An 8,495-nucleotide genomic window follows, 5' to 3' on the forward strand; every position below is an offset into this window, starting at 1 on the left:
GCATTTTCCTCCGTCTGCACCCACCCTCAGATCTCTCTCTCTCCTCTCCGTCTTCCACTGTGATTTTGTCTCATTTAACATTCTTACAGTTTCTCTGTTTGGCGGTAAAGCATCAGCGGTATGTAATAATGGATTTTCGGGGAACCAACAACAAGGACTGTTTGACTGTCTTTACAGTAAATTCATTCATGAACAAATACTCCCATAAATCAATGTGGTTACTTTACTGCTAAAAGTCGCTGTTGTGAGTGTGGTTCTCCTGTTTGTGGAGCATCTTCAGTGGTCCTTTAGCCATCCAAATGTTGATTATGTTGATCGGAGATACACTTATGGAATAAATTACCTTCTTCCTTTCTATTTCTTTGCTCTGGAGCTCATTGTAATATCTCTCCATTTATTCAACAACCACACAACCTTCCATCCATATCCATCATCGTTCCACCGCTCCGATGTTATTGTTATTGGGGGGAAGACTCCTCCTCCCCCCCCCCTTAAAGACTCATAAATCAGCTCTGTTTGTTCCTTCACATACATCAAATGCTCATCTGCCAATTTATTGCTTTTGTTCCTCCTCCCCATACTCGCCTGTTTATCCATGCAAACTTCAGTTTAATCCTCTTATCCTCTGCTAATCTTTCTTTTCACATTAGGTGAACTCACCTGCTGCAAGGGAAGGAGAGAATGTCATTAATCTTTGACACCTGAGGTGTGTCAGCAGGTTTGCCGTGCAGTCTGTTATTGCGCTGATTGCATTTGTGCAAAGTGCATGCATGTGTTGTGTTTGTCGTCCCAGAGGGAGCAGTCACAGCTCGTCTACAATTTATGTCTGTAATTACAAGGCGCACGGTGAGGAAACGCTGCACCAAGAGCGTTCGTGAATACTTTTGCATCAGTTTCAAAATATGACATTTACAGTTATTATATTAGGGACCATCTGGAACCCTGAACCACCCTAAAAGTCTGCTGCAGGATTGCATTAGTTGGTTTTAAAAGGCCCAGGTCCTAGAATGACACCTACTTTATTCTATCCGCTGAAAATTGAAGGGTTTCCCTTTAAACCGCTTGTGATGACAACGGCAGCACTCCCGGATTCCCAGGCACGCTTAGCGTCATCAATCCAAGACAACAACATAAGGCGAGGGGCGGTGGCTAATGTTGTTTTGTAATTGAGGAAACTTTATTGTATTTTAATCACTGCCAACAGCTTCGTGAAATAACAGTCGCTGCTGGAAATCATGGTTTATGATGTGTCGCCAGTTGCTAAGTGGCTAAGTTGGTGCACAAAGACACTTGGCTAAGGTTGGAAAATCACAGGATTTGAACGCCCGTCTCTCCTTTTCAAAGTGTGGTGTTTGCTGTGATCCACTGTACTCAGAATGAAACAACCCACAGACACAGAGAAGTGGAATAAACCTGATCCTGGTCACAGCAATGAGCCGACACGCCGGGACGTGCGAAGACCCGGTTGTGTTTTCCTGAGCCGATGCACCTGAACTCGCTGCAACTGATCATGTGACTATTGACTCCAAATTATTGACTTCTGACATGAGCTGCTCTACGATTTTGATTGTAATTCTTGAGTAAAAGACGACAAATTTGACAGCGGGGGCTCTAATTGTTATTATCGTTGTTGTTATTGGTAGTAGTAGTAGCAGTAGTGGTTTTGCTCAGGTTACTACAACTGCTGCAGTGATATCTTTACAACTGCTGCAGTGATATCTTTACTGTGAATTCTTTGGGCAAGGATGGCCATGAATATTGATAATCTGATACTGTGACACCCTGACTGGGATTTCTAATATCCTCCATGACATGACGCAATCAGCAAAGTATGAACTGTAACTGCCTTCGTGTATTCCCACACCCAGTTAACAGATTGTTTTAACATGAGAAATATATTTTAATAAATGCTCTGTGACTAGACCTTTTACTGGTAAATGACTTAGATCCATGGTATTTCCTTGACTTCCCCAAGTCTTCCTTGTTCGTCTAGTATGTGCGGTGGTGATTTCACTAGCGACAGCAACAGACTGCAGCGTCTGACGTCAAATGCTGTGGAGCTCAGGAGACTAACAACAGAGTTTTACACATCGCTTCAGGTGAAGTTTGTACCTACAATTAAATACCCGGCCAAAGCCTCTCGGGAGCTAAAACTCTTAATTGCAGAGGTGGAGAGATTTGTTCCTTTGCATCCTGTTTAAACATCTCTTAAAATGAGTTTTACCTTATCGAAACATCTGCAATTGGAGTGGTGGAGACATTGGAGTGTTTTTGCATGCGATGCTCCAAACTGGAGGATTATCATTCTGCTATATAAAACATTTGAGATGTTTAATCTTCCATATTGCAGCTTTGGGACTTTAGTTCAACCTACATTAAACACCCACGAATCTGTCCATTAGTCTTAGGACGTAGTGCAATACCTAATGAAGAGACGCTGCCAGTGGGAGGGTGTGATAGTTCAAGGCTTAATAACTAAATTCCCTAAGTTGTTTCCTTTGGAGAATAATATTTTGAATGTTTAATAAACTTTTTTTATTTTCAACTGACATCAAATGAAGGTGGTAGGTAAGTCTTGCTTTGGTCTTTGGAGCAGGGAGGTGTCATTAAATGTCATATTACAACAATTCGTTTTGAGGGCTGCTGATATTGGAGAAACCTGTCTGTTGTGCAGATGAGCTTTTAGCTTTCTGAGCTCTGTCCATCCATTTTTTTTTATTATTCATCCAATGGCATTTTGGGAATCTGGATTTTGAAAACAGAAATACATTTATGGGTCAATAATACATCAAACTACGGTATTGTTCACTGAGTTAATCTAACCTGTAGTTGAAGTAACCCTCAAACCCAAACAAGCTCATACACGGTCTGAACATGATTCCTAAATCACAGGTGGTAGATCTTGTGCCTTCCAACATGATTTAGAAGTGTTGGAAAAGTTAGTATTGTTGTGATGGTCCGACTTTTAACATACATGTACAGTAAGCACATTGACGTGGTACTTCTTGAAGCTGGGGTAACAAATTTAGATCACTGGTTTTAGGATTGTTTTACTGCGGCGTGTATGCACGCTGAACTTTTTTGGAATGTGATGCAAAAGGTGATGTACGTTGTTAAGGCTGATATTTTAATATGTTGTCAAAAACAGTCATGGCTGATTTTTTGTAGTAGTAGTCGTAGTAGTCGTAGTAGTAGTAGTAGTAGTAGTTATCCTCATCATTCGACTTCACCCTTGTCATATTTACTGCTGTCACTAGAGGGCATATGCCTCAAAGACGCTTGCTTTTACAACCTGTCCATGGGTTTTTCTTGAATGACAGTCTTATTTTGTGTCCCAGACCAAAATTCAGAATGAGATCATAAATTAACGGCCATATTTGTATTGAAAAAGACTCGTTAGTAGATTTATATCTTAATAAAGTCAAAATGTTCTCTCATAAGGAGTGACATTTCTACAGCAAAGACTTTGATTGAACTAGCCGTCACAATCTCCCATCATCCATGTATTTTATGCTATTAGGCACCCCTGTATGATGCGTGTGTGTGCGCGTGTGTGTGTGTGTTGCAAGTCCTGATGTGGTCCTGGTTTCTCGTCCCTGTAAAAGTAGGCCATCGAGTTAGCCCATGAGTCAGTCTTTTTTCTCCAGAGAACGGAGACTCCCTGACATGAGAGCATCATTAGCAGCTGGCTAACACACCCTGCAGAACACACACACACACACACACACACACACACACACACACACACACAGACACACACACACACTCACATTTGCACATGTAGGTACTACCACATGCACTACTGTCTCCATGACTACACAAACACATAAAGTATAAAACCACACACACGCACACACAGCTGACCTGCTGCATCTGCTTTAACACACCCAAAGTACGCTCTCAGCAGTATTTAGCGAGGGATACTGTAACCCCCCCCCCCCCCCCCCCCTCCCAGTGTAACAGTTGTGCTGCTGAGGTGATGCTGCTTAGTGGTGAGGTCACTGACTTTCACTTGAATTCAGATTAATGCTGACATGAACCGTGTTGAACTCCGTGAGACTGAACAGAACAAAGCTTTGTTTGTAATTAGATTTTTGTCTGTTTGTGTTTCATTTAAATTCAGTTGATGAAGAAAAAAAGGACCCAGAATGTGATGTAAAATATGTGATCATCGCTGGACGCAAATGCAGAGAACGTAGCATCCAAAAACAAGAATATCTGGTATGTTTCTTCCGAGATGAATCAAGATGGCGCACAAGAGGAGCAGTAGCAAGTCTACCGAACATTTTACATTCATTAGTGTGTATTTAAAATGATTCAAACACGGTTTCACCCTTTTGTGAATGACCTGAGTCTGATCCACACTGACAATAAGCGATGTCTTCTCCCATTAAGGGACGAAAACAGCTGGTTTATGAAATCATCTATCAAGAGAAAGAGGAGCATGAATGGATTGAAGCTCAGAGCAGATCAGTTCCATACACCACAGGCTGATGGATGCTCATGTCTGTCATTAAGAAACACCAGATTCTTGTGGTGATGAGTCCCTTAAAGGGCAAGTGCACCTGCACAATCTTTGAAAATGAATCGGTGGATATTTAGTCATGCGTTTACGATAAAACAAGACAATTTCTTGCTTTTTTTTCATGAAGTTATGACACTGCCCTCAGTGAGACACATCGCCCGTTTGAGTCATACACTGAACACATTTAATGATTTTTTTTTTAAGAGTAAAAACCTGTCTCATTTCATCGCATTTTTTTCATAAATAAAACATTTTATTCCAGTTTGCAGTTTGTCAACAAACACGCTTCCTTAAATATAGAAAAGCATTAAAAACAACCAAACTACGTGTAATTTTATTTTCTCTATACACTGCTGGAATCATCCAAAAAAAAAAAAAATCTAAGAGTTAAAGTAGGTCAAAAAAGTAATGTAGACACTGCCCTTTCTCTTAACACACACACACAAACACACTCACACACACACGCTAGCTACCATGAATCGCTAAGGCGTGAGTGTCAGCGCAGCCTGTTGAGGGAGGTGATACAACTGGGTGAAGTATGTGTGACTGGATGTGTTTGGAGTGATGGCTGCTGACAGAGAAGCTTTGAAGTTCCCCTCTACCGACAGCCGCTGAAGTGATTTTTACCGTCAACTCTTTTCAGCCGTGTCATCGTCTGTCTGCGTGTGACTTTGTGTGTGCTCATGTGAAGGTCCCGAACATTTCTTTTTCAGCTGCCGTCTAAGTTCCCAACCTAGCCCACGGATCCCGCGTGACGACTGAATCCATGGTAACAACACAGTCTTCCAAATAATTGCTTCAATATACCGACGCCTCCACAAAGCAGCTTAATTCCCCCCATTAGCTCGTTACTGCACAGGTTTGATCCTAAACAATACGCATCCAAGAAAAATAATTCCCCATCCATTTTGATAAATGCAGTGGAAATGAATCACATCTGAGGCTGATGTTGAAATGACTGAGCGATTAAAGGTGGATGTGCACAAGTGAAGTAATCGATAAAAGGTGTTGATAAAGGGAAGTGATGTAATGAGCCTGATGTCTCTGACACCATAGGTTACAGATGACATACGCCAATGTGTGGCGTCTCCCAAGGGCTCTTCCATGCAGGAATAATTTTCCAATTATTTCCAGTTACATTATCGTTACGACTGTGAAATGAAAGGCTTCAGTCCCTTTTCATATCGTCGTTAATGTTTCATTTAGAGCCGCAAAATTGGAAAAAAAATAGAGCACATTGGGAAAACATACTTATGATGGGTGGATGCAATGAGGCGTCGAGGCAAAATGTGTTTTTCACTTTCAAAGGTGACTGTTTTTGACTAAAGTAACATTGAGAATATGAAAGAACTAAAGAGACTTCTCAGTGGGTGCTGGACTACTTCAGTGCAATGAAATTACATGAGAATTCTTGAGAAATACAACGATAACATTAGCGATAACAGCTCCACATAATTGCTAACAGAGTACATCTTGAAATAAATCTTCCACTTGAGTGCATGTGGGTTTTTTGAAAATCATCCTGATCTTGTTTTGCACTGTAAAATACAAAATTGGGAGAAAAAAAAGAAAGAAAAAAAAGGTTTAGCCTGCATTTTACTTAAGCACAGAAGGATCAGTGCAGACAGAAACAGACGACGAGCTGTTTTCTGTCTTCTCACTGTAATGCAAGCATGAAAACTGGCTGGACGTTCACACGTGTCTTGTTGTCGCGCCAGATTTGTTGGCGTGACTAATCTGAGATAACGCCATCGATGTGAACTGAGCAAAATGTGAGCAGATGTAACAGCAAATGTTTGTTTTGTATAACAAATTACTCAGTTGAGTTTCCAGACAGGAGAGATTGTTTTTTAATTCTGGATCTGAAGTGTGCGTGCGTGTGTGTGTGTGTGTGTGTGTGTGTGTGTGTGTGTGTGTGTGTGTGTGTGTGTCTAACCCGAATTAGCATAAGTGCCTGTATCGATTTAAAGTGTTGGCTAAGATGTAGATCAATGTCAATAAATGCTTTAATCGATTGCCATCATCAAATAATTGATTTGCTGTGATGGCCGGTAGCACAGCCCAACATCATCTCTGCTAGTGTGACTGAAGCAGAGTGAATCTGACACACCGACACAATTCCTCCCCCGTGGCGTCAATACAGTCATCGTTATTGGCAGATATTGAAATCACTCATCAAATATCCCAGCACGTCGAGGGATGAAGGCAAAGTGACGTGCAAAATCAAATGCCTTTAAATTGCTTTTTATTTGTTTGTTATATGCTTGCACATTGAAATGCAAAACAAGGAGCCATGAAATCAGTGTGACACACTGACTGGAAACGCTCCAACATTTAATATAAGATTATTTAACCGAAAGAAAGAAAGAAAGAAAGAAAGAAAGAAAGAAAGAAAGAAAGAAAGAAAGAAAGAAAGAAAGAAAAAGAAAGAAAGAAAGAAATCTGGCCTCATACAATCTGGAGCAAGAAACATAAATATGCTACTGTGCCGGTACTTTAACTGAAGGCAGAATATATGCAAATAATGTGCAATTTTGCCCACTGGGTGGTAATGGTTTTAATTAACGCTGCCTTTGATGTACCAACAAATTCCGATATCCATGCTCTTCATCTCTGCAGGAATTGTTTTCATTGGTTGTTGTTATTAATAACTAGCTTCTTTTTTTTAATCACTTTGTAATTGTTTTTAAGTGTAACATAAATATATCCGTAACATCTTACTTATACGTCCTTGCTTGTGCTGGTTATTTGTCTTTTTTCCTCATAGCATTTTAATTACGCATATATCGTGAAAAATAAAGAAGAAGAGGGAACAAATACTGTGGAAGCTGAGGTCAGCGGCAATGGTTTGGGTATTTTGTTACAGGATACTCTATAAATCTGGCCCAAATATGACACAATAGGAAAAGTGGGAATTATAATTCACGCCGAGCCGAATTCGTGGCACCAGATGAAACTGTAGTAGGTCACCAAAGTCGTTTCTGGATGTCAGCGCCGTTGTTGAAGTCATGCTGCCGGATCGACTGACGGATGGTTGCTGCCATCCATGCTAAGCATGGCTAAAAAAAATGTAGCCAATACAATCTGACCTCAATTTCTCTGTCGGCGTTGGTGGTTGTCGTCTGTTATTACTGTGTAATCAGCTGATGACACTGACTTCATAGTCAAGGCTGAAGCACTGCACCATCACAGTTCATACATGTTGTGTATAATTAAAAAGTTATAAAATGCAGCTATTAAGTGGAGGTGTGAGTGAGCACATATAATGCGGCGTGTTTGTGTGTGTGTGTGTGTGTGTGTGTGTGTGCGCGCATTTGCTCTGCTGGCCCTGCAGGCAGTGAGTTTTATTGGGTTTCCCAGGGAGAAGCATATGATGTCATCAACATGTGTCTCATCTAGTTTAGACCTCCTTCCTGGTTTGACAGCTGAGAGAATTTCTCTTCTCATAATATACTCAAGGAAAAGTTTCTTGCCTCACTCTTGCACTATTTTAGCAGTTTCCTTTTCTCCCTCTGGCACTAAAACTGTACAGTAAAAAATGTGACATTTTAAGGAGGGAACATTTTTCATTCTTTCCCAATTTTATTTATAAAATGAAGCATATGACAATGTAGCAAGAATGCAAGGTTGGTTGAGACATCAAACATACATAATATTTCATAATTTCTCCCTTTATGACAAAGAAACACAAAACACAGGTCTAATAACTTTACAAGGCAAAAATAATAAAACAAATAATTTAAGGAAAACAAATGAAAGGGAACAGGATTGCTGTGAGCTTTGTGCTTGAGCCTTTAGGCCAGGCTCTGGAATCACACATACATATTTATACTTTTTTTTTTTTTTTTTTTTTTTTTTTTTTTACAATCACAATAAGTACAAACATCACTCTTCAAAGAATGCTTTCCATGATATCTCATTCCATCCCATCAATCGTGTGAAAATGCGAGATGCAGCCGAAGTTGTTTGT

Source organism: Aulostomus chinensis, chromosome 12, assembly GCF_037954235.1.
Source record: "Aulostomus chinensis isolate RoL2024-O1b breed Wild chromosome 12, RoL_Achi_v1.0, whole genome shotgun sequence".
Classification (NCBI taxonomy): Eukaryota; Metazoa; Chordata; class Actinopteri; order Syngnathiformes; family Aulostomidae; genus Aulostomus; species Aulostomus chinensis.